General features: G+C 31.9%; 1 protein-coding gene across 6 annotated transcripts in view; it reads right to left on the minus strand.

The window, feature by feature from the left end:
• The window catches only part of LOC106874758 (uncharacterized), a 317,478-nt gene that overhangs the window by 252,745 nt on the left and 38,507 nt on the right, over nucleotides 1–26,226 (minus strand). The window contains exon 1 of one of the 6 annotated variants that reach the window (XM_089337984.1): nucleotides 379–402. The exons of the other annotated variants lie outside the window; for them this stretch is intronic. The gene's annotated coding sequence lies outside the window, so the exon portion shown is untranslated. Of the gene's footprint in view, nucleotides 1–378; nucleotides 403–26,226 lie in introns of those variants that run through there. 6 annotated transcript variants of the gene reach the window in all.

Consider the following 26,226-nt stretch of genomic DNA (forward strand, 5'->3'; position numbering starts at 1 on the left):
TATGTCTATATACATTCTTCTTCAGTAACCTACTTTCGTTTTTTTTTTTTTACCTTGTTTAGTCTTTAGCAACAAAATGTCAAGAAAAGCATAAAGAAAACTCAACCAAATATAAGAGATTTATTTAGTTACTGAATCAATACACTTACCACATAATAGGTGTATCATGACAATAGCTAAAACTGCAAATTATATGCATATTTCAAATAAAACTGAGATTAATTATAATTGTTTATCTTACTATCTTTGTTATATATACATATTTTATTATATTCTGCACCTCACATACAAAATAAGATCCAATAAACACATTGTTTTTTTTTTGTGTGTGTGTGTGTGTGGTGGGGTGTGTGGATAAAAATAATGGATACTTCTTACCTCAAAGGATTCATTTATTAGTTGAACACAAAACAATTGAAAAGTATTTCTTACCTAGAAATTTAATAGAAAGAAAAATGAAAACCATTAATTTAGCTTAAACACACAGACACATACGAACTCATATATATCACCATCACTCAATGTCACTTTTTCCATGCTAGCATGGGCTGAACGGTTTGACAAGAACAGACAAGCTAGAGGGCTCTGCCAGGTTCTATGCCTACACACACACATGTCATAACTTTTTGTATGAAAGTATGCAACCTGAAAAACCTGTCATTGGTCTTGTATTAATTCTATGAACAGAGACCTTAAAAACACCTTATGGAAACATTACAATTTATTCTCCTTTTGTAATAACACCACCAAACTGCCTGAGGCCAACTTTGGTTCAATGACATAAACTTCTTGTTTTAAAGTGATCGAAATTAAAACATTCCCTCAAAATCTCTTAATAATTTATCTATACTTCAGCTTAATTGCAGCAATGTTATTTTGCTAAGTTCTTGATTCTTTTCAAATTTAATTGAAATAAAAGTAATGTATTTCAACAGAAATATGGTAACAAAAGAGTTAAATATCAAGGTAACAGTCATGTGCTGCATCTCATTTGCACACAAATGACACACAACTAAATTCCACAAAATTTGGTGCAAATACCAGGCCTAACAGTTGGTGATGGTGTTTTATGATGACCACATATCAATAACATTGTACATTTTTTTAAAAACAACTAGCAGCATCCTAATTACTAGGCTTCCCTCTTCAGAGCTAGACATTTCTTGTACCTTGATTACATACTACCTGATCCCCTGTCCCCTGCACTAACACATAATACAAGCATTGCCAGCCATCCCTGGCTGAAGACTACTTCTGGGCATGAAACATTAGTAACAATACATAGCTTGGACTAATATACAAACTATATCAATTTTATTTAAGGTTTTATGTTATTTTTGCTTTATCTGTAAAGTTATTTTCTAAACAGAAATACTTGCAAATATAGTCTCCTGGCCAATACACACACATATACAAGTAGACATATATGTGTAACATATAACATATTCTTTCCATGTATCATATAAAAACTAACTCCAAACATAAAAAAATAATTCAAATATGTTTTATTCATGATAGTTTTTTTTAATATTTCACATGAAATGTCTACACAGCTACCAGACACCTTTTGTTAAAATCAGAAGGTCTCAGGTGAACAATTAAATTTGCTAAGTAAAGCCTTCTTCATATGAATGAATGTAGAATATGCTGGAATAAAACATTTTGCACAATTGAAAAATAAATTCAATGGCATGAAAGTCTATTTCATTGGATAAAAATAGTCATGTGGCATGCAAAACAGCTAGAGCTTGCTAAGTTGTCTTTCTGTATCGAGTTTTGAAGAGATCAGGAAATCACCTTCTTTGTATTTGCATCATCATCATCACTATGATACATAATTACATGTGTGTGTGTATATAAATTTACATACACAAGTACACACACACACACACACACACACACACATTATGTATGTATATGTCATTGTGCCTTTACATCTGTGTCTTGACGTTGCTTGAAGTGTAAAATAATGTCACTGTTTAGATTGAATAAATGTTTACACCTGCTATAAAAACATGTCCAGCAGTTGTGCAGTTCATCATGCAAAAGGTCAGATGAATAAATACCTTACTTTGAAACAAGTAAGGGTTGGCAACAAGCATAGACGTCTGACCATAAAATACTGCCTCAATAAAGCCTCATCCAACCTATGCCAACATGGAAAAAGTAGTTGCAAAAATGATGAAATATAAGTGTGTGTGTGTGTGTGTGCATATATTTAGTCATGCCTACTCATACAGAGACACGAATATAATACTGTATAGTGATTATAATTGTGTGGATCTGATAACAATTACCACCTTGATGCTATATGAATTCAAGTAATATCCATTTAGAGAACAATCCTTTTATTATCTATGATAAGCCACTGATATGAAAAGAATGTTAGTCCTTATTACAAAGGACAAAAAAGTCAGCTATTTATATACATGCCAATGTTATGTGACTATTTAGTTAATCATGAAACTAAAATAAGAAAATATCGTAAACTTCATCAAACTAGGAGCAGAAGAAGATTTGATTTGGTTTTTCTCAAGAGGGTTTATGAAGACCATCCACTACCCCTTCCTCTAAATCTAAGTAATGAAGAATGAATATATATATATATATATATATATATATATATATATATATATATATATATATATATATATATATATATATATATATATATTCTTAGTGGTTAAGTTTGATATCCAATGGTGCATTGTGTCTTTGGGCAAGAAATTTTATTTCACGTTGCACCAGTCTACTCAGTAAGCAAAAAGGAGTAGTACCTATAATTCAAAGGGCCAGCTTTGTCACATCCTATGCTACACTGAATCTTTTTGAGAACTGTGTTAAGGGTATGTGTGTCGGTGGAGTGCTCAGACACTTGCACATTAATTCCATAAGCAGGCTGTTCCATTGATTGGATCAACTGGAAACCCTCATTATCATAACCAATGAAGTGCCAGTTTTTTTGTCGTATTTGTTTTACATCAAGTAAGACAATCTTTTTACCACTTTCGCATAAATACAGTGAACCAGTGATTGGCCCATTAGGTGAGCAAACTGCATTACCGCAATTGCGCAACTTGTAACAAATGATGCAATTGCTCAGAAATTGTGATAAAAAAATTGATAAATAAATAAATAAATAAATCAAACATTGTTTAGAAACTATAAAGCACATTTACTGTTAAGTATTGGTTTATCCATTGCTAAAGGAAATAAAATACAAATTCAATTATAAAGAATTTATAATCTTCTCTGAAAACTGATAACATACTTCAAATATATGGAACAATGGGTGAGGAGGTTTGGTTAGAAATTTGTTCATAGAAATTATTATTTAGATACGTTGAAATATTGTTTTCAAAATTTATAACAGATTTCAATTCTAGCAATTCAAAAATGCATGCAATCTATAGCATTATTTATCTAGGGTGATGAAAGAAGGGGACATAATCGATTGCAGGTCTAAAATATCTTAAAGAACTTAATTTTTTGTCTCTGCATTCCAAGTTCAAATCGCTCCTACTCACATTAACATTCACATTTTTGCCTTCTGGGATAAAAATAAATAAACCAATATTTATCAGGGCTAATTTTATCAATTATCCCCTTCTACAAATATTGTCCTTATAACTTAATTAATAGAAAACAATAGAGATATTGAGATAAATACATAATTAGCATCAATTTCGATATTGCCATTAGAATACAGGGTGCATAAGGTATTTGAGGACAAACCAATTTTGGGTCATAGCTGCATTTTTTGTTAACTCAGTATAATCTTTGTTTCAGAAAATAATAACGGCAGACCCTCAGCTTATTCAGGAAATGAAGAAGCATGCTGTTATTGTGGTTATAAAAGCTGAGCATAGCGATTTAGAAATATCTTGATTTTTAAAAGTTACCAGATCTTTCGTCTACAAAGTTTGCAAGGAGCTAGAGATTGAAAATGGGAATATATCATCAGTATCAAAGCATAAAAAGCATTCTATACGCTCTGAAATCATCAGAACACCTGAATTTATCCAGCAAATTCAACAGACCATTGATTACTATCCTAGAAAGTCCATTAGGTCAACTGCATAAAATCTCCATGTGTCAGAAGGAACAGTCAGAAATGTTGTCTACAAAGACATCAGATATAATTCTTATATGATGAGGAAAGGTCAATTTGTCAGAAAAAGCAAAAGCAAATCACTACATCAGATCTAAAAGGCTCTTAAACAAACTGAAAAATCCAGCAGAAGAAGGTTTGATTTGGTTTTTCTCAAATGAGAAAAACTTCAACCAAAATCATAAAGTTAACAGAAGAAATGACAGATGGTTATGTGCAGACCCTTCTGAAGTTCCAAGTGTTATGCATACAAAATTTCTTGTGGCTGTCATGGTTTTAGGTGTTGTCAGTAATGAACGATATGTGATCCCTCAGAACATAGATGGACTAAATGCCACTAAACATTTTGCTCAGCATGTTAATGATTCTGTCAGCTCACTGTCTTTATGTTATCAATAATGAAAGTAGTTTTACATGCTGAGTTCAATTTCCACCAAGGTTGACTTTGCCTTTCATCCTTTAGGGGTCGATAAATCAAGTACCAGTTGCGTACTGGGTCAATCTAATTTACTGGCTACCTCCCCAAAAATTTCGGGCCTTGTGCCTAGAGTAGAAAAGAATAATGAAAGTAGTTTCCTTAAACTTCATACATTCCCCTCTTATAGGCCACATCACTAACACTAAACAGATAGGAAAACTGTACTACTTCCATTTTCAGTTGAAGACAGAACAGTACTCCTGCAACTAAATTCAGATTTATTTTTCTATAGATTTGAATGTGTTTGGGCATCTGAATCCATTAGAAGTAAATTATATTTATGAGCTGATATCTGCATTATAATATAAGAGTAGTGCCAAAAAACAAAGGCAAATGGAGTTTTGTGTCTTTCTTGGAACACAGTACAGTGGTCAGATACAACCAGATTTAAAATCTTACTCATCAGATGGATAGAATAGTTATGTGCAATTTATTCTGTGATCAGGAATTCACCTTCAGCTTTTCTTCTTCATCGCCATAGTGCTTCTCACAATACTAAACAAGAGAAGAATAAACCCAGAATAAAGTCAATTAAAATTACATGACAAGGGTAAAGGAAAGCTGATGTCATTAATCTGCTATGGACCAAATTCTGTTTAACTTCATAAAGATTTATAAAGATGATTTATTAAGGTAAAGTTTACAAGTGATTCCTAAGCTTTGAAATGCAAAGGCTTTGAAATATAGTTTTTTTTTTTTTTAGGGAGAAGTTACAAAGAGATAAACTTTCTGATGAAATTAACAGAAATTAGGCATAGTTTGAATCTTCTAAATGAATAGAATTAACTTAGATTTCAAGGCAACCAATCAGCATTTAATCAGATCTACAGTTGCTTTTCTTTAAAACAGGTATTATGTTATTTGGATGCCACACAAAGGAATCAATAAACATTCGGTAGTGTGGCAATTTCTATTTATAACTTTTTAGACCCAATCTCAACAGAAGAATTCTATTGATCTTATTAGCCATGCAAGGCTATGGTGGTAAAGTAACAGCATTCTCCACAGATGTTTTATATTCATGTGCGCCAATATTTTTCATTGTTAGTTGCTTAATACATTTTGAAGATTATCATGTTTAGCATAGTCAAACATCTCAGCAAGCTTTCATTAAATAAGAGTAGATAGATAGAAAGATAAAAGGAAAATTTTTAATATTTTGACAAATGAACTTCAAACAGGATTAAATGAAAATAGCATTTTCTAAAAAAGATGTCAGACATGAAATTAATAAAAGAAACTGAAGGATTTCCATACTGGAACAACATTAACAGTCAGATCTAAAGAAATCTGGATAGAATCCTTGAGTCTATAGAAACACAATGGATATAGTTTGCCATTGAGACTGATAAACAAGTAATTGATTTCTAATAGTGATCTGGTGGGATTTGTGGATATTAGTCAACAATGAATTGTTTATTAACAGTAAACTAATTTTGTAATAAATATCAACACAATAAAGCTACATATTCAGTGTTTGAAACGTTGGTCTCTATCTCAGAATGCCAAACTCAACAACAATGAATTTCCTTTAATATGGTAAGATCAATTATCTACATAACATAATCAGTATATAGCCAACAAAAGTGGCATGTGTCCATGATAGCTGGCAGAATACTTCTTCATTCTATATTTTCTCAGTAATCTTAATAAAACAACATCAACAGCAAACAATACTCATTATTTCACCTACTTATTCACCATCTATTCCTTCCTCATGAATATAGTGTCTTAATCTTCTCTTTCATAACATCTCATTTCCATAAACAAAAAAAGTCCTGAATTCACATCCATTATTTATATCACTCAAATTTAACTGCCTCCCAATCTCACAGCTCAAATATACACATCAATATTATCTTTAATTTTATATTCATTTTATATTTAACTACAAATTTTAACATTTGAATATTTGTTGGTGTTCTTAGATTCATCAAAAATATAGTGAAAGATTTATGTATTCAGCAATTAATAAGTAAGATAACAAATATGGTCTCTTGAAAAAAAAAGTAAATTATATGTAAATATCAAATAGTGGACAACCTGTCCAATCTGTATGAAGTATGAAAAATTGATGCTTTCGGCAATTTTCTTCCTGCTTAATCAGGGATAGGAATCAACGAATTGGTTTAAATAAATGGAAACCAATTCCAAAACCAAAATAAACAATAATAATAATAATGAAATATATTAACAAAGGCATATTCAAGTTCAAAAGTAGAAGTTAATCGATGGCTAAGAAAACTATAATGACGAGAGGAATTCTTCCATTATTTCACTCTAACACTTTGTTAGAGTGCAATTTTAAACCCACTAAGAACACATATAAATTACATATACATGCAAATAGAAAAATACACACAAAGAGATCTTAGAATCCACTCTGTTCTTGAACTTGCTAACCTTTATTGATTAACAATCTAGCTGGAAGACATTTATTCACATAGCAATCAACCAAAGAAATTAACTAAAACAAATTAAAAAGTTTCATCCCATTGATCCACTCTATGAGATATTTGTAAAATCTACCTGCATAAAGCAATCATTTTGTCCAATAATTCATTCTTATTTTTCAAAAATTCTTCTTATAGATCTTGCAATATAACCCTATTTATGAAAGTATTTCTTCAAAATAATGGGTATCTTTTTTTACAGATAGTGTTTCTAATTTCCGCTTGTTATTTCAAGTTCTCATTCTTAATTCTTCTTCAGTGTGAAGAGATGAGAACCTGAAAGTGAATTGAAGAAACAACAAAACTATTAGCTAGCATACACAAAAGAAGAATTTTATTTTTTGGCTTAGAAGAGAAAGAAGAGTACCCTTGACCTTTTATAGGGCCTCTAAGACTAATGGAGATAGCAGGAAGTAATGCACCAACATACTAAGTTACTCTCAGATCTGACTCAGAGACTTGGTCTAAATGGTTGGTTGCAACAGGGTGGACTCCACTAAAAGAAATGTAATACAATATATTCAAAGAGAATAAGTACATTGATCTCTTGACAAAGGAAAATTTGAAATTAAATAAATCACTTTGAGCCCTTCAGAGAGGACACAGAATCAACATGCATGGAAAGTGAGTGCAGCAGTGACTCATCTAATCCATACCAGAATGGAACAGATCATTATGTTAAAATAATGATGATGATGTTGAAGGTAAAAAAATATAAACAGCTTGAATCCTATCATCTTATGATCAAATTAACCACTTTCTTGTAGCCTTAAAAGAGTTCTTTTCTGGCTGTCAATAAATTAGAGATCAGCAGTTTAGATTAAATATTGAGACATTTGCAACACAAATATAAACAAAACAAATTTGACCAGAGACTCTAAACCTCAATAAAAGGAAAGGATAGGTTCCATTGCTAAATGGAAACATGTGATGACAGATGGACAGAAAGAGATTTGGAACTCTTAGAGTAACCAATACTATGAAAGTGAAATAACAAAAAGAAAAGGAACATTATAATTTTTACTATCAATGCAACGAAATATTTCAACATTTTTTACAAAACAAAAATAGTTGGTGTTATCACTATAAAAACAAGTTATTTTGCAGAACCAGCCATGAAATAGAAATATCATAGAAACATACAAGGAAAGTAACAATAATATTTGCTAAGATACTGTGACCTGAAATATCTTATGATTACCAGTTGATTGTAACAAAACTACAAATTATGAAGGAAGTTACAACCATGTCAAAATGATCTCTATGGCATTCAACTCATGTGCACTGGGAACAGTCGGTGGAAAACTGCACAGCAGTGGCAACAGCACTGGCAGCAACAGTGACAGTAGTAGTAGCAGCAGCAACAGCAGGAGCAATAGTAGTAATGATAAAACTTTAAAGCTTATTACATGCTAGAACTTGAATTATCATTGAGCAATAATTCTTCCAAAATAATATTTATGTTAGTTGATTTTTAAGGTTTAGGAATATAATAATTCGTATCAAAAAGCAACATTTGTAGAATTGCAATGGCTAATTATAAGAAATGTTAGTTTTAACTCATGGGTTGTGGATCCATATCTCATCAGAAACAGTGTACTCTGTCTGCAAAAAGAAGCTAACTCAATAAGTAAAGTTATTCTACCTGCCAGAAATGGAGGCTGATTGAACAATGGAGATTTATCCAAACTGACTGTGTATCTGCTTATCACAAACATTGGACCTTTGCTTTTCTCAGAGACACCTGCTGTATGTGTGCTAAAGCATAGCTGATATGAACTGCTCAACAGCAACAACAACACATCACTAGAAATTATCTCACTAGAAATATGTCTATAAGAACAACAGCCACAAAAGGTTAATGAACAGAAGGGGAAGCTAACTTCAATGCACAATGATTACCATGCTAATTATCAGTATGTAAATCTAAAAAGTAATCATACACTAAACATTAAAATAAAATTTAAAAAATGAAATAAAAATAGAATATATAACCAATAGTGAGATTAATCAGAGCTAATTTGTTTGGGAAACATGTAAGGTATCTTTCAAGAAATAATCTACACTAAGAAATAATGAGCAAATTTTTAGCAAAACGAAAGATGTTTTAACCATGCAACACAGTATTTTCTTTTCATTTTGATTATATGAGGATGGAATTAAATTAAAATGCCTATAATCATTGCAGCAATTACTGAAGAATTTGGTCTAAGGTATATGTTAAGGCAAACAGCTTTGTAGAGTCCAAATCTCTAGGTTACTGACTACATAACGATCAAGCTCACATCACAGCTTGGATATATGTGACCTGTTTCAAAAGGAAATTATAAAAAGGTTATGAATCCAGCATGCAGAAACATTAATGTCAATCTAAGATTGAGAATATATATATAAGTGATAATACATAAGTGAACATTGTTTACATAAAAAAAAAAAGTAATGTCTGAGAAAGATTTTTCACAATGTTACAATGCTGCAAACCTAAATAAATAAAGCTATAATTTGAAGACAACTTTAAAAACAGATTATTTTAATAAAAAAATACTCAAAATAAAATTATATATTATTAAATTAAAATATTAGCTTGTTTCATAATATCTTTTGAGTTTATCTGAAAATATATTTATGAACACAAAATAGCTGTGATTCAGATTTTTATATATATAATACAAGAAATGACCAAAAACTATTTTATCTAAACTAGTAAAGAACAGAAATTAATACAGGAGAACTAAGACAAAAGCAAATGCAAGCAAAAAAGAAAACAAGAATCAATAGAAACAATTAATCATATTTTTCTTTGAATTCTACAAATTCAGAATATTTTTTTAAAAGCCAAAGACTGAAAGCTTGAAATTTAACAAACTCAATTAACTTTGATTGAGTACAATCTAAAATCTTCAGCTTTATTGATTTTTAGCTTTGATAAATGTTTTTCTTAAAAAGAAACTCAATGTAAATTTTCTAAGAACTGCAATTATGTGACAAACTGAAATAGGTGAAAGTGTTTAAATGTTTTTGCTGATATTAGTTATACTGATCCTCAGCAGCAAATTCAGACGATCACTCACATTCATTGTTACACCAATCAGATACAGTAGATTGATAAAACTATCAAGATGTCAGAACAATATGTCCTACAACCCTTTATATCCCGAGTTAAAATCCCCCTGACATCAACTTTGCTTATTATCTTTCTAGGGTCTAGTAAAATAAAATACCAGTCAAATATTGGATTTATTTACAAAACAGCTACAAAGCCAACAAATGGATATAAATATAATTGTAAAAATGTGCAAGTAATTGAGACAGTAGTGTTGAATTACACTACTTAGTTTCACTTCTCTATAATCTGAATTCTAACTTTGCCAGAGTCAACTACGTTTTATCATTTTTACCATCCCCACTGCTCTACTGGTCAATGAAATAAGTACCATATTCTCCAACAAAAATCAGCTATGTAATTCTTATAGTATATGTAAGCCGTGTCAAAATTGCCAAGAAACAAAAAAGAAAGCATAAAGATACTACTTTGTCATTCTGCTGTAGACTTCATTGTATCCTTATGAAAGATAATTATCACAGTGTCTATAAACAGATACCAGTGAGCTGTGTTATAATAGAATAGTGTAGTTAGAAAATGAAGAATAACCATAAGTTAAATGAGAAAACATCCTTTTATTCTATGATCGATTACGTTCATTTGATTTAATCAAGAATATGCAATAATAATTTTTACAATGGAAAATTTGGTGAAAAAAGAAATTTTTTAAATGCATCATAGAAAAGAGCATTATTATTTATTCTTATCATTTCAGCAACTCATTCTCTTTAATAGTAAAGAGAATGTATACTGAAGACAAAGACAAAAGGTTAGAGATAGGAATATACATAAAATGCTTCTGTGTTTTCAATTAGGACACAAACATTTAGCAAAGATATGACGATACTATAGTGTTTTCTAGTCAATCTTTGAATGCAGAGTGGAATAGAGAATATCCATTCCATTCTGTGTCTAATGATGGTGGGGGGGGGCTATCATAGACAGTATAGCTTAACCTTTTAGTATTTCAACCAGCCATATCCAGCCAAAATATTCTACCTGTTTTAGGTTCAAACTGGCCAGATCCTGCCCCTCTCACCTACTCTGCAATGTCATCCTAAACATAAACAGTCGGGTTAGGGTTAGTGCATGATTAGGGTTAGGGTTAGGGTTACAGTTAGCTATGGGATAGTGCATGATTGATTACATTTAACATAAATAAATACACATTACATCTGACAGAGTAATCTGAATGTTAAAAGGTTAAGAAGCAACAAATGGAAATTCATTAAGGATTTCTAATATGAGAGAGAGCAAGATGAGTGAGTAGTGGACAATCAGCTGAAAGGTTATCAGTTCATATTCCACTCTCAGCCCTGTGTTGTCTGTGGCCAACAGATTTAACCCTCAACAGGCCAACTATGCATAATGATTTCGTAACTTGTAGTGTTGAATTTAATTCATCATATGGGAAAAGATAAGCATTCTATTTAAAGGAAGATTTGTCTCTTATCTACTTAACACCACAAAAACTGGAGATAAGTACCAAGCCATGCAAGTGGACTACTGTGTTTCAGAAAGGTATTAGGCTTTTTTTTTTTTTTTTTTTTTTTTTAAGAAATTCTCATAAAGGTATTGTTTTCTAAGTCATTAACAGCCTTTTCTGAAATCTGAAGAAAAAAATTTACTGAACTCCATAACACTGTTTTGATGCTATACAAGAGAGCCAACAACAGATATATGTTCTCACAAGACAATTAAAAAAAAAAGAATTATTGATGGTGTGAAGGTGAATTCATTTAGTTATGACCTATTTGGGGGAAAATGAGTTGGTTGGCTTTAAAAATAAAATTAATATACAAACAAAATGGTTTGTAGGTGACTGAATTCAGCAAAATTTCAAAAACAATGACCATCATGAATATTTTTTCCAATGTCTGATGCAATTAATCAATTACAATTTATGTTAATGGAAAAAGGTCAATATTTAATGGAATAACTGTCAACCAAATTACTAACTCTAAAATTTCAAGCATTATTCATATTTTAACTGGTTCCTTCCATTCTAATACAAATATTTTCTTTTTACAAAATTTAAGAACTAAGGCTCTGAATAACTGTCAACATAGATATAAGAGTTGCAACTACCAAGTTGACAAGGTGATGGAGAGTACCTACTGAAGCATATGTAGTCCATATCCTGCATTCACACTGTGAGAACACTTTATTCTTAATGGATTATCATGTCTATAAATAGATATTATAGTTGGGAATACTGTGAAATTGATAAAAGTTTTGTTAGCATGCAGTGCTGAGCTCGACATTTCTCTACAGTATATAACTTGAAAATGTCCAATACTACATAATGAAAATATATATATATAGGAAGTCTTTAGCCACTCCGGACAATCCAGTTTGTTATGAGATTCACCACAAAAAAATTAAAATATAAAATAAGATAGGGATACAGAAAATACAAATTTCTTTTTTATGCTTAAAAAATTGTTTTAGTTCCATTAACAGAAACCAAGCTTTAAATATAAAATAGCATTTGTAAAGAGAGAAAAATAACAAAATTAAATGAAGAAATTCAGAACCGCATTCTTCATTTGCAATGAATTCAAAATAAGCTGCTCGAAGAAAACCAATCATTTTTGAACTTCCAAATAGCAAAACTAAATGCAGTAATAGTATTAATTATCTTCACTGGAAGAGGCTTATCCATTAGTTTCTTAACTAGTAATTCTCATCTTTCTTCTTAAATTCCTCGAGTAATAAATTAAGGGAAATTAAAAGCAATCCTTTATGCTGAAGAGCTATCAGTATTTGACAATTTCCAAAACAAGGATACACATTACATAGTGCTAGAAATAATCAATAGCAGCAGTGGTTAAGAAGACAAACGTTGAAGAGAAATCAATAAAAATTCAATATCCTACAGTTCTGCCAGAACCACAATTGCACCGATAACATAAACAAGAAGCTTTCAAAGCCTTTAGTATTTGGGAAAGACTATTGATTACAGACAGATAATAAAAACTGGCAACATTGCAATTCTTCAGTTAAATTTTACATTTGATGAAAGCAATATTAAGTAATATTTTGGTAAATTATCTAATTTTTGTTAAATGCTATACTTTATATATATATATATATATAATATATATATATATATATATATATATATATATATTTACTTAATCAGTATTTCATGTGTTCTTTTACATATATATGAACAGTTTCTGTGAAAATAAACCGTAAACAAAACAAGCACAAGCCTCTACTTGGTCACTTGAGCTGCTAGATATAGCAACCAAATTTACCTCAAATCACACACTATTGTCTTTAAAAAAAAACTAAGTGCATATTAGATGATGTAGTTCTAAATACACTATGCCTGAAAATAAGACAAGATGGTCAGAGTTGAAATGCCTTCAATGATAGGTATTCTCAATCAGGGCTGATCTGGGCTAAACAGCAACAAAAGTAAATACTTCAAAATGAGTTGCTTCTTTGAAATCTAATATTCTTGCCCACTTGAAAGTGTCTATCATAAATAATATATAAATATAAATATATATATATATATATATATATATATATATATATATATATATATATATATATATATATATATATATATATATATATATCATCATATATAATAAATTGTAAACAAAAATCTCTGAATTAAGGTAAAAGTAAATGGGAGGGAAAAGATATTTTAAAATAAGATTATTTCTAAGAAATACAACTTCACCTTTTTTCCAACCCAGTTCCATAAATTAATTTTGGCTGAGATACAGTTAAGAAAATACCACAACTATACTGGTATTATTACATATATAAAAAAAAAACAAACAATGCTGCCTAAATGCAGCTAGGTGATTCTATAGGGTTTTAAACAACTAGCTCATCACATATATGTCACTGGCACTCTGCCAAGTCATTAGTGAAAATATTTAATTCTCTCTATCAACAATATAACTGAGAGGAAATACTTTATTTGTTTTTAGATTTTAAATCACCTTACAGGGAGGTTTTGCTTAGTAACTGCCTAGATAATCTCAATTGATACTAGTTTTTCAACTCATCTATATTACATGTGTGAAAGTCTACTGCATTATTATTTAGTATACATGGCACTGCCTGAGGTATTTTCCCTCAGTCTTTTAATTGTCCTGGCCTAGTTCATGAGGATGCTGCAAATATATACTATGAGAAGGTAGTTACTCATCACTGAAAAGAAAGAAAGCATTTTATAACTGTTGTGTACTTCATTAGGCTCAATGTTAAATCCAATTTCTGCTCTGGATCAGGTTCTGACAGATGCACTCACTCTACATACTCCCATTATAACCAAATCAAAGCATACTTGATATATATTTGTTTTATTTTCATTTCTTTCAGTCATTAGACTCCAGCCATGCTGGGGCAACACTTTGAAGAAATTTTTAGTCAAATGAATGGACCTCAGTACCTTTTTTTTAACCTGGTACTTATTCTATCGGCCTCTTGTACCAAACCGCTAAGTTACAGAGAAGTAAATACACCAACACTGGTTGCCAAGTGGTGGTGGGGTGATAAAGACAGATACAGACACAAAGGCGCACATAGACACACACACACACATATATATATAATCATCAACATCATTTAACATCTGTTGTTCATGCTGGCATGGGTTGGACTGTTTGACCAGGGCTGGTAAGTTGGAAGGTTGCACCAGACTCCAGTCTGATTTGACATGGTTTCTACAGCTGGATATCCTCCCTAATACCAACTACTCTGAGAGTTTAATGGATGCTTTTATGTGCCACAGCTACAATTTGACTTGGCTTGATGAGTCTTCATCTCAAGCACGATATAATGCCAAGGTCTTGGTCATTCATCATGGCCTCCGTGAGGCCCAACACTCAATATATATATATATATATATATATATATATATATATATATATATATATATATATATATAGCAGTCAAAAAAACTACTGATTCTAAACTACAAATTTTTCTCTAAATGGATGGCGATTTTTTTTAGAGACACTTTCAGATTTATCAGAATATTGGGCTGATGAGATGGAATAGATTAATATCTTAACCGCGAAACGTTCATATCCAATTAACTAAAGGCAGGTTTGTTTTTGCTTTTCACTCTGGTTTTTTGTTCTATGTGCGCCATAAATATCGCCATCCATTTAGAGAAAAATTTGTAGTTTAGAATCAGTAGTTTTTTGACTGCTATTTCTAAATTTTCAGTATGTTGGAGAAGCAACTCAATGCTAATCCCTGTATATTTACGATGATAAATGATTTTACCGATAAAGGTTTTTTTCATACTGAACTACTTGGCAAAATTGTTAATTATTAATTCTATTACTAATTGACGATTCCCTGCCCTTATTCTTGTATAATTTATATATATATATATATATATATATATATATATATACAGCAGGCCTCTTTCAGTTTCTGCCTACCAAATCTACTTATGAAGCTTTGGTTGGGCCAATGCTATAGTAAAAGATACTTGCCAAAGGTGCCATGCAGTGGGACTGAACCAGTTAGGAAGCAAGCTTCTTACCACACAGCCCAAAAAAGAAGGGGTTAATTTTGCAACTTAATTGACCATTCTTTTAAGAAAAACAAAGCCCTGAGAGTTATTTCTGAATGTAAGGTTTTTAAAGAAAAAACACAAAAAGGGAGTTGATGAAAAGATTGCTTTGGTACTATTTATAATTGTCATATTTGTAAACTTGCATTAATTATAATATACTAGGCCATGTGAATCCCACTGTATCAGTTTGTTAAACACTGTTGATCACAGAAGGCTACAATTAAAACAAGGGAGTTTCTACATGGTTCTTTGTTATGCAAGAAATAACAGCTAAATCTCCCTCAATGTGCTATCATATTTTTTTAAAATGTGTGGTGGTGGTGGTGGTGGGGGGGGGTACACAATGGATAACATAGTGCTAGATACCCCTAGAAAGACGAGATAGAATACTTTGGTGATAGTCTTACTTGATTAGGGTTGACTTAGGTTGAAGAATAGCAACTAAAACATTTTTGTTGATACTGGAGTCTGCTATCTGAATGATAGCAGACTCCAATGTCTGCTGTCTGAGTACACATTCATTTGCCATTTGCATCCAAACCAGCCCACTGTCTACTTGTAAAGCTTTTCTCAAGGTCACAGTGAGGAGGGAGTGCAAGAACTAGCATACATTAACCCCATTATTATTAACAAAACAAATACAAGAGTTGATAAAAAAAAAAGGCTCAGGTCAAGTGGAACCACTGTCAGTCTTTGTGATGCATAACAGCATCCATCATCAGGCATATTTTTTACACTTGTACATATAAATTTTAGACATTTTTTTTCCATTAGACATTCTTAGCCAACCTCCCACTGCATCCTGCAATGCAAACAAATATATATATTATATTCCATTATATCACATTATATATTATTTTATATATAATTTTATATCACATTACATTATATATATTTACTTTTTGTTTTCTTCAGACTATTTTACTATTTTTAAGAATAATAGTGCTTTTAGAAAATTACTATCTTAAAATCTCACAACGAGAGATATTCAGCAACAGTACTTTGGAGTAAAGACTGTTTGCCAACATAACATGGCAGTCCTGGTTTAGGACGAATGTTGCTGTAATTTAGCCCGAGGAGACATTGTCTCCAGCTGGTTATACAACACAATCTGTGTCCTTATATTTTCAAACAAGGGAATCTAGCAACCCCACTCAGCTCAAAACAATATCGGAAATCATGATACACAGATACTGTTTTGAGCTGAGTGGGGGTGCTAGATTCCCTTGTTCGAAAATATAAGGACACAGATCATGTTGTATAGCCAGCTGGAGATGATGTCACCCAGGGCTAAATCACAGAAACATTCGTCCTAAACCAGGACTGCCATGTTATGTTGGCAAACAGTCTATACTCAAATAGTACTTTTATTTTAGTGAGTATAAGACAAGAACATGCCAACTCTGGTTGGTTATATATTCAAACAATATATAGGACTGATTAGGGCTTCATGGCAGACATAATGCTCTTGAAAAACAAGTAAAAGTTTATTTTACTGTTCAGTAATTTATATATTTTACTGTGTTTTAAAATGATTTAATAATATTATTCATAACGATTTGATGCTATCACTGAGTAGGCACTAGATGAAACCATATCAACTCTTTGATTGATTCAGATTACTACTAGATAGTCTTGATAGTCGATAGTCTAAGAAATAGCCTCTAGTCCAATATTATCTACCAATGGCACAGTATCTAGCTGTAAAAACACACCAAAAAGGAAAAAATTATTGAAGACATTGCATGATGGATAGAATCCTTTGGTCTTCTCAGAACAACCTCTCTAAAGCTAGTGTTGAGATGTAATGCAAGGTATTAATGAAAGAATGAATGGAGATGTAGTTAATATATGCTATTCAATTAATAATTCTTTAACCACTGAAATAAATTGATATAAACAAGATAGTAGTGCCATTATGTATTAGAAGTATGGAATTTAAATAACATTAGTTGAGGAACATGGAAAATAGAGAAAAGCTATCTATCATGATATGTATTTATCATAACATGTATTTACAAGACTCCTTTGTTAAAAACGCCCCCACTCTCTCATATCTATCTGTAGAGATTAATATTAACCTATTTATCAAGTTAGAAAGCTAGAACTAAGACTTGTAATTTAATATTAATATTTAATGTTACAAACTGAATGCAAAAGTGAGGGCAATGCACTCAGTGATGTGTGTGTGTGTGTGTGTGTGTGTGTGTGTGTGCGTGCACGCATGTGTGTGCATGAGTGAGATGTGGAATTTACAAGCTGCAATGCAAGCTACTATCTTGGAGGTAGTTACTTCAAATAAGAATGGATACAGAATAGAGGAGACACTGTGATTCTCCTTGCCTGGGACAAACTTTCTAGTGTTAGTCGAATGCTAAAATGCACCCAGTACATGCTGTGAAATGGCTGGTGATTATAAACAGGCAACCAGCCACAGAAAACATGCCAAAATAGAATGTACATGAACATTGCAAGCCACATCACAAGTTACATATACAGGAAAGTAAATGCAGAGTAGCTGGGATACTTATGTCCTCCCACAGGAGACAACTTCTCTGGTATTGTTGGCATGATAAAATGCACTCAATCTGCACTATAATGATTACACAACCCTAGAATTGATCCACTTCTCATCTTCTCAACCCATGCAAGTATGGTGGTCGTGGGGGAAAGCAAAAAACAAGAAGATTATTTAAGTTTTTGCATTGAAAACAATAAGGATGAAGATTTACTTTTCCAAACAATTTCCCCAGAATTATGAATGTCAGCTACAGAAAATAATTTATATTTAAAACAAGCTAAATTTGATATTTATAAAAAATTTTTGAGTCATAAGTGCACATCAGAATATGCTAAAATATTTGCATAATAATGAGACACAAAGAAAATCCTAGACATAGTGTAAAATAATATTAATATTTCAGTATTTCAGTTGTATGCGTGTCTACATAAATACACACACACACACAAAATGTTCCACTCACTAAATTCAAATAGAATGTAATTCATAACAGATGGCCATATATTTTAGTTTGTATGAGCTTATTAACCCTTTTGTTACCATATTTCTGTTTGAATACATTGTTTTCCTTCAAATTAATTTTAAAAATAATGAACAATATAGTAAAATAATTTTGTCATTATTAAGCTGGTGCCTGAAACATAAATTAACATGAAATTTGAAAGGAAAGTTTTTGATTCAGATCACTTTATAACAGGAAGTCAGTACCATAGAATCACACACACTCACACACACACACACACACACACACACACACACACACAAACACACATATACACAAATAAAAAGAAAAGAAAAAAATGTTATTGCATTTAATCATGACAGACGGAAACAATTAGTTCATTTTGCAACAAAGCGGCTGAAATTTGATTCCAAAGAGAGTGAAATTATCACCAAGACTGCAATGAAGTTGGGAGTTAATTTTCATGATGTAGAATCACTTATCAAAGAGCCACCTGAAGAATGATCATTCCAGCGCACAAACCCACAGGGAATATAATTTGTATAATTAGCATAGCAGAAACTTATTCCAGTGTGTTACACACCTTTAATCTGAAGGTTTAAAGAAAAAAATAGGAATAATATCCACCATGGTCCAAAATTAAGTGAAGCAAGAGGATCAGAGGTGTGAGGTATTCAGAATATTAAGACAATGTATTAGAGAGAACTGAGATGTCATTTGGAATGATAATGGCACTCGCTGACCCTGAAAATATGCATATTTTTAGCAAATGCCCTACAGCCTATATAGGCACAGGTATGACCACGTGGCTAAGAAGCAGATGGCTAAGAAGCAGATGGCTAAGAAGCACGTGGCTAAGAAGCAGATTTCCTCTGCATGTATGCTACTGACTGGTGTCCTCTACCATAGCCATGGATTAACTAATATCTTGTGAGTGAAATTTGCTAGAAGCTGGAAGAATCGTCATCGTCATCATCATCATCATCATTTAATGTCGATTTTCCATACTGGCATGGGTTGCGTGATTTGATGGGGGTTGGCAAGCCAGAGGGTTACACCAGGCATCCTCACCTTCCCTTTTTCTCTCAGATTCAAATGTTTCTACCTTCTTCCACACACTCAATGATTATATGCACACACCAACACCGCACATCCCCTACTAACCCACAACACTATACTTCCATACTATACACCTCTGCACACAGACACCACAAAGTCACAAATACAACACTCCCTACCTTATGCCCACTCAACCCCCCTCATCCTTTTTTAACTCCCTTTCAAGAAACCACATTTCCATCTGGCCCCTAACCACTCACCCAGGTTTGTTCTCTCTCACTTGTATGTGTGTGGGTGGGGGTCATCTGACTGTAAAAACCATGCCAAACCAAATTGGAACCTGCAGCTGCCCAGCTTACCAGTTCTCAGTCAAACTGTCCAACCCATGCCAGCATGGAAAACACACATCAAATGATGATGATAATGATGATGAAATATTATATACATAATATAAAATTTATATATAAATATATCCTAGCAATACCTTCAGCATCATCCAAAACATGTTAAGCTTTTTGTTTAGCCCTTCATAGTAAAATAGCATCTGCTGAACTATATCACTAAAATATCTATACTGAATGCAGTGTCAAGTCCTAACTACTGGGGTTTAAAAGTTACATAAAGACAGTAAATAAACACATCAACCATGTAAAATATCATTTCTTTGAAAAACAAAAATGATAATAATATTGACGCCTTTTGTAAGTTTCCAAACCAATCTATAATATTTACTTTGAATCAATATGATCCCTGCTTACATATATATAATCCTTGTATTGCATCAAATGTCCATTCAATAACTTTGAATCAATCACTCAGAATTTAAAATAGCTTTAAAACAGACAATTTATCCTCCAGAAATCTATATTACTGCTAATGTAGAATTTATGTATTCTTCTCAAAGAGAACTTCCAAACAGAAAGTTTCTGAATTCTTGCTTTTTGTCTTTTAGAAATTAAAAAAAAAATCCAATGCAATATATTTTTAACTTAACTCTATGAAATTCCTTGTTTTGGGTAAGGTGTACAAATGTATGTACATGTGTGTGTGTGTGTGTGTGTCTGTACACATATATATGTGCATGTGAACAAACAAAAGAAAGTAACACTGACCCTGATTTGATTGGAGTTACATGTATCTAATAGCAGTTTGACTTAGCCCCATCTTACTTAGTTTCGTGGGCACAATGACACATCCACCTTGTCAGATAGTCTTTCTCGAACAGCTGACAAAATGGACATGTCCAATGAGCTGCAAACTTGATAAATGCATGTATGTATATATTATCAATTGTTGAATCAGTATATATACTGATTCAATACCTATTTCGTAGGGAAGATGAAAGGCAAAGTTAGTGAGATAGTTAATGAGGCAGCATTAATAATCTACAGAAAGATTATTACCTTTCTGTAGCAATCACATCATCATAATCATTTTAACATCCATGAGTCAGATGAAGTTTCTTTAGAAGCAGATTTTCAACAGGCAGGTGTCTTTCCTATCACCAATCTTCACCTGTTGCCAGATATGTTCTCACAGAATATTGGAAATGAAGACAGATGCACACACACACACACACAGAGTGGGCTCCTTTCAATTTCCATCTACTAAATCCACTCACAAGAGCGGTTGGTTGGTCCAAGGCTAAAGTAGAAGACACTTTTCCACACAGTGGCACAAAGTGTATAAGTTGCCATGCAGTGAAACTGAACCCCAGACCATGTGGTTAGGAAGTCAACGTCTTACTACACAGCCATACCTCCACCTATTAATCACCACAGAAATGATATTTTACTCAGGCACAAAGCCAACATTTATGAAAGCAACTGAGTAAGGATCTGACTCACCCCATATATCTTGGAACTTATTTTATCAATCTCACAGGGTTCACAGATAAATGTTGAATTTAGTTAGAACTGAACTCATAACCAAGAACAAAAGCACTTAATACTGCAATGCTAATTATCCATCACCACTGCCACCACCATTACTACTGCCAATGCCACACCCATCACTACTATATTCCCCCCACACACACACACACACATTACCATGATATCAGTTTTCCATACAGACATCAGTTGGACAAGTTGGCAATAGAACAACTCTCGATATGTCTTCATTTCACTCAGGAATCTCAATGTTTTCAAACCTGATTTAATTCTATCACTGACAGAATTTCAACTTCAACTCACAAGAACACTTTTTGCCTATGTATCATTCACTTACATAACAAAAACATAACAGTGCAGTCATCTTCCTGTCATACATCAGCTATTTCCTCAACTCCCTTGTGTTCGATCTCTAAGTTAACATTGCACAGAAATAAAAGTTTAAAAAAAAAATTCCTTTCTAATTGATCCACATTTTCAACATTCAATCCTCATGTTTCACTACTATACAACATCACAGTCATTTCATATGCTTCATGTAGTCTACCTTCCATATAACATAAATTGCATTATAGTGCAAGAAACAAAAATAAGTGATGTATAGTATACAAACTTTAGAGATTGCTGGCGCATTGGCATTTATTTATAACTTTTAATCCAGTCTGCAGAGAGTTCAGTCATCTTATTCACTAAATTAAGACCAAATGGATTAACATATTGAACCCTTTAAGTTGTAATTTGTGAGTTCAATTTCATGTAGGAATGTATACATTGGAAATTATTAAAAAATATATACATAAAAAAGAAAGGAGATTAAATCATCATCTTTTAATTGATATTGTGTAACCCCAGTGTCAGTACTGATTGAGCAGACTTATGACCAAAAGCATTCCAACTGTGTGACTATTACCTATTTTTCCTGATGTAGTGTACGAAGGATTACCTGAATTATTGTGTTCTCAATAATTTTTAGTGTTCAAAGTGGCTAACTTTGTAATTGTTGTTACTGTTTAACCCCAACTCAGCTTTGATCAGCAGAGCTATGATTAAAAGCATTCCAGCTATGACCTTCCCATCTTTTTTCCCATATACAGTGTATCAAGGACTACCTTATTTCAATGTCCTATTTTTAAGATTGTAAAGTATTATGTAGTTGTTATCATCACTAATAGGAAATTTTCATGTAAAGGCTTCATCATTATATATATACTGTGGTGGTTAAATAAGTAGAGAGTATAAATCTAAGCATAAACATTTCCCACTTCAGACTCGAGTGTCTAAAATTGGAAATGATACCCAGTTGTAAAATATTTGCAACAATTTGTACACAGTGGTTTAAATTTCAGAAATTCAACCCATGTGAGGGCAAAGAAAGATTGGATAAGGTTCACTTAGGAAACATCTTTTAAATACTTTTAGAAATTCTCTAGAGATAAACGAGAGGGTAATTGTGTGAGGTCTGCATTAAAATGTCAGGAAAGCTATTCTTATTCTATAATAAACTATTATAAACATAATGTGTATTATTTAAATATTTGCAATGGGTGGTAATACTGAACTTTTATATAGATTTAATAGGCTTTTTTTTCTTTTAAGTAGCTTTTGAATAAGCATCTAATTAAATTTATGAAATCTTCAAGTCATAACAACTTGTGTATTATGGTTAACTAGTATTTTGTATCAGATCATTTAAATTGATCACTACAAATTCAGATTGAAATTCAGATATCTGATCCAACAGAATACTACAAACACATGCCTCAATATTTTAACCCTTTAGCATTCAGATTATTCTGTCAAATGCAATACGTATTTATTTACATTCTTTTGAGCTCATCAAAGGGTTATCTCATAGCTTCAAGATTTTGATGATGTGATTGTTTATTTTAAGACCGACATTGTCAGATATGTGTGAAAGGCTGGATCTGACCAGTCTGAACATAAAGGAGGTAGAATATTTGGGCTGGATTTGGCTGGTTTAAATGCTAAAGGGTTAAAGTTAATGCCAAGTTTCTCTGAATCATAAACAAACAACTTTAAATTCCATTTAATCCAAGATTATTTGTGCCACTGAAATCTCTCTGGTAACAAGTATGCTCCTTATTTAATTCAAACAGACACACAGATACATTCTGCTATGCTTTACATGTATCCATGTTAGCAAAATCCCAACAGTACACAACCCAGTCAGTAACTCACAATACACTTGGGGCTATTTCCTAGAAAGTACCAAATGAGCAAATAACCTATAAACTCAAACAAGCAGTTGAATCTAATTCTTTAATCTCTCAAATTTCCTCAAAAATTCACTACAATAAGATGTGATATCTTGCTTTCTTGGCAAATCCTATTAAATCTAAACCAGACTTGCTTTGAAATAAAGAAATAAAATGAATGATAGGCAAGAACTCGTAAGTTCATAACAAGAGAACTAGCATTAACTAAAAGCAGCTTCTTGAAGTATTATGAAAAAAAAAATAAAAGAATATTCCTATTGAAACATAGCAAAAGTAAACTCTTCAAAAGTGAAAATGATCACCTCAGAAAAGAAAAGAAACAGAGAAAAAAATCAATGGTTGAAGGGAAGATAAGATGATTATTATATATGTGTGTGTGTATGTATGTTTTTCTGTATGTATGTGTGTATATATATATATATATATATATATATATATATATATATATAAGCCAGACTATTCATTTATTTTTTTATTCATCATCAATACCATTTTTCTTTTGCTTTTTTTTATGAACACAAAAAAACTCAAGGATATTTTTGTTTGAACAAATAGAATTATCCAACACATTGTGATATGATCCCTACCATTCATTCTGGTAGAGATCATTATGTGATTATTTTTTTCACTGTGTGAAACCATAGGAACTATCTGGGAATAATTGCATCTATGGAAATAATAGAGATAGAAATTGAATGGCTTCCAAACCAATAAGTCAAAGAAAACTCAACATAATTACATTATTATTTTTGAAATATATAAAAGTAGTGAGTTAGCAGAAATGGTAGAGTGCCAGACTAGATACCTTATAATACTTAGTTTTAAGTTCAAATTCTTCAATTCCATCAAATATATCCATTCTCTAAAAATATTGGCCATGAACATAGTGAAAAGAACTTGATTTTCAAATACATGTACCACAGAGAATCTTCTGAAGTAATTTTTTTTTTTTTGCTCATTTTATTTTATTTCCCTAATGTTCCTTGTTACTTTTAGACATTTACTCATGAAGGAAAGAATCAAACTTTTTTTTGGTACTACAAAGTATAGTGGAACTAGTTCAAAGGATTTCACATTTGCAGCTCTTGTTAGAGCTGTAGCAGGTTAATCTGTATTGAACTGAGATTTTTGACAGAAGTATACTAAAGATCCTAGCAGCTAGTAAATACATTTTTCTGGTAAATGTTACTATTAATTATATAGTTCAGAAGAGAGAGAAAGAGAACAAAGCTGAAACTGTGGCTATAAAAACTTGTATTAGAAATATGTAATTCAATAGCTCTCAATTTTATGTCTTGGAATTAAAGATATCTTTCTTTCTTTCTTTTTATGACCACACACATGCATGCATGTTATGTGCACACGCACACACAGACTACCACCACCATCACCAGAAGTAGCTGAAGCATTGGTAAAAGCTGCAGTAATAGCAGCAGTAGTATTTCAAGCTTGCTTTTCTATGCTAGCATGGGTTGAATAAGTTTGCTTAAACACAGCATCTTCTTGCCACTTGTTGGGGTCCATTTTTATCTGGCATTTACAACAACAGAAAAAAGTGCTCATACTTATTGTCATATATACCATATTTCCTTTGATATCATTTCTACAGTTGGATCCCATTTGTTTCTTGATCTTGAGTTCGATTCTACAGTAGGTGTTTCATTGCATATTTAGGTCAGGGTTCTGTAACCATAGGCAAAACCTGACCTGTGGATTCCATTCATCTGGTCTAACAACTTTATTGTATATGTGACATCGCATACAAAATTCTTTGTTTTCTTTATCTCTCTTTGGTCAGTAAACAATGAAATTTGACTACATTGGTCTCCACCCTAGCCTACTGATCCCTTCCTGTCCATACTCATCCCTTATAATACTGTATTGCCCTAGACTAAGTGTATCCACTTAGCCATTCTCTACTATTATAAATATACGTTTATATTTGTGTTTCTTTACGCATTCAGATATACAAATACACACATACATATATTCACTACTACCGCCCACAAAGAGATTTTATTTTCCTTTAGTAGTAATGTTTGAAGCAACAGTAGTAGTAGTACTATTAATGATGTTGGTAGTGGTAGTGAGACAGTAGGAGGAAGCTGAATACGAAGATGGTGGGATAAAACTATTAATTGATATGAAGTAAAAGTGATAAAATTGTTCAGAATTTGGGAAGAGAAATCTTATCTAGGGTTTTATTTGGAGTAAATGTTGGTATTATTAGATTCTTTTTAATCTTATTTCTTGCTGCTACTTTTTCTAAGTCACTTTCACAAGACAAATCTATAATATTTTAAAACTTTCATTTAAAAAAAAGTCTGAAACTGAGACTACTCTACCCCA

Source organism: Octopus bimaculoides, chromosome 20, assembly GCF_046866305.1.
Source record: "Octopus bimaculoides isolate indiv1 chromosome 20, ASM4686630v1, whole genome shotgun sequence".
Lineage (NCBI taxonomy): Eukaryota > Metazoa > Mollusca > Cephalopoda > Octopoda > Octopodidae > Octopus > Octopus bimaculoides.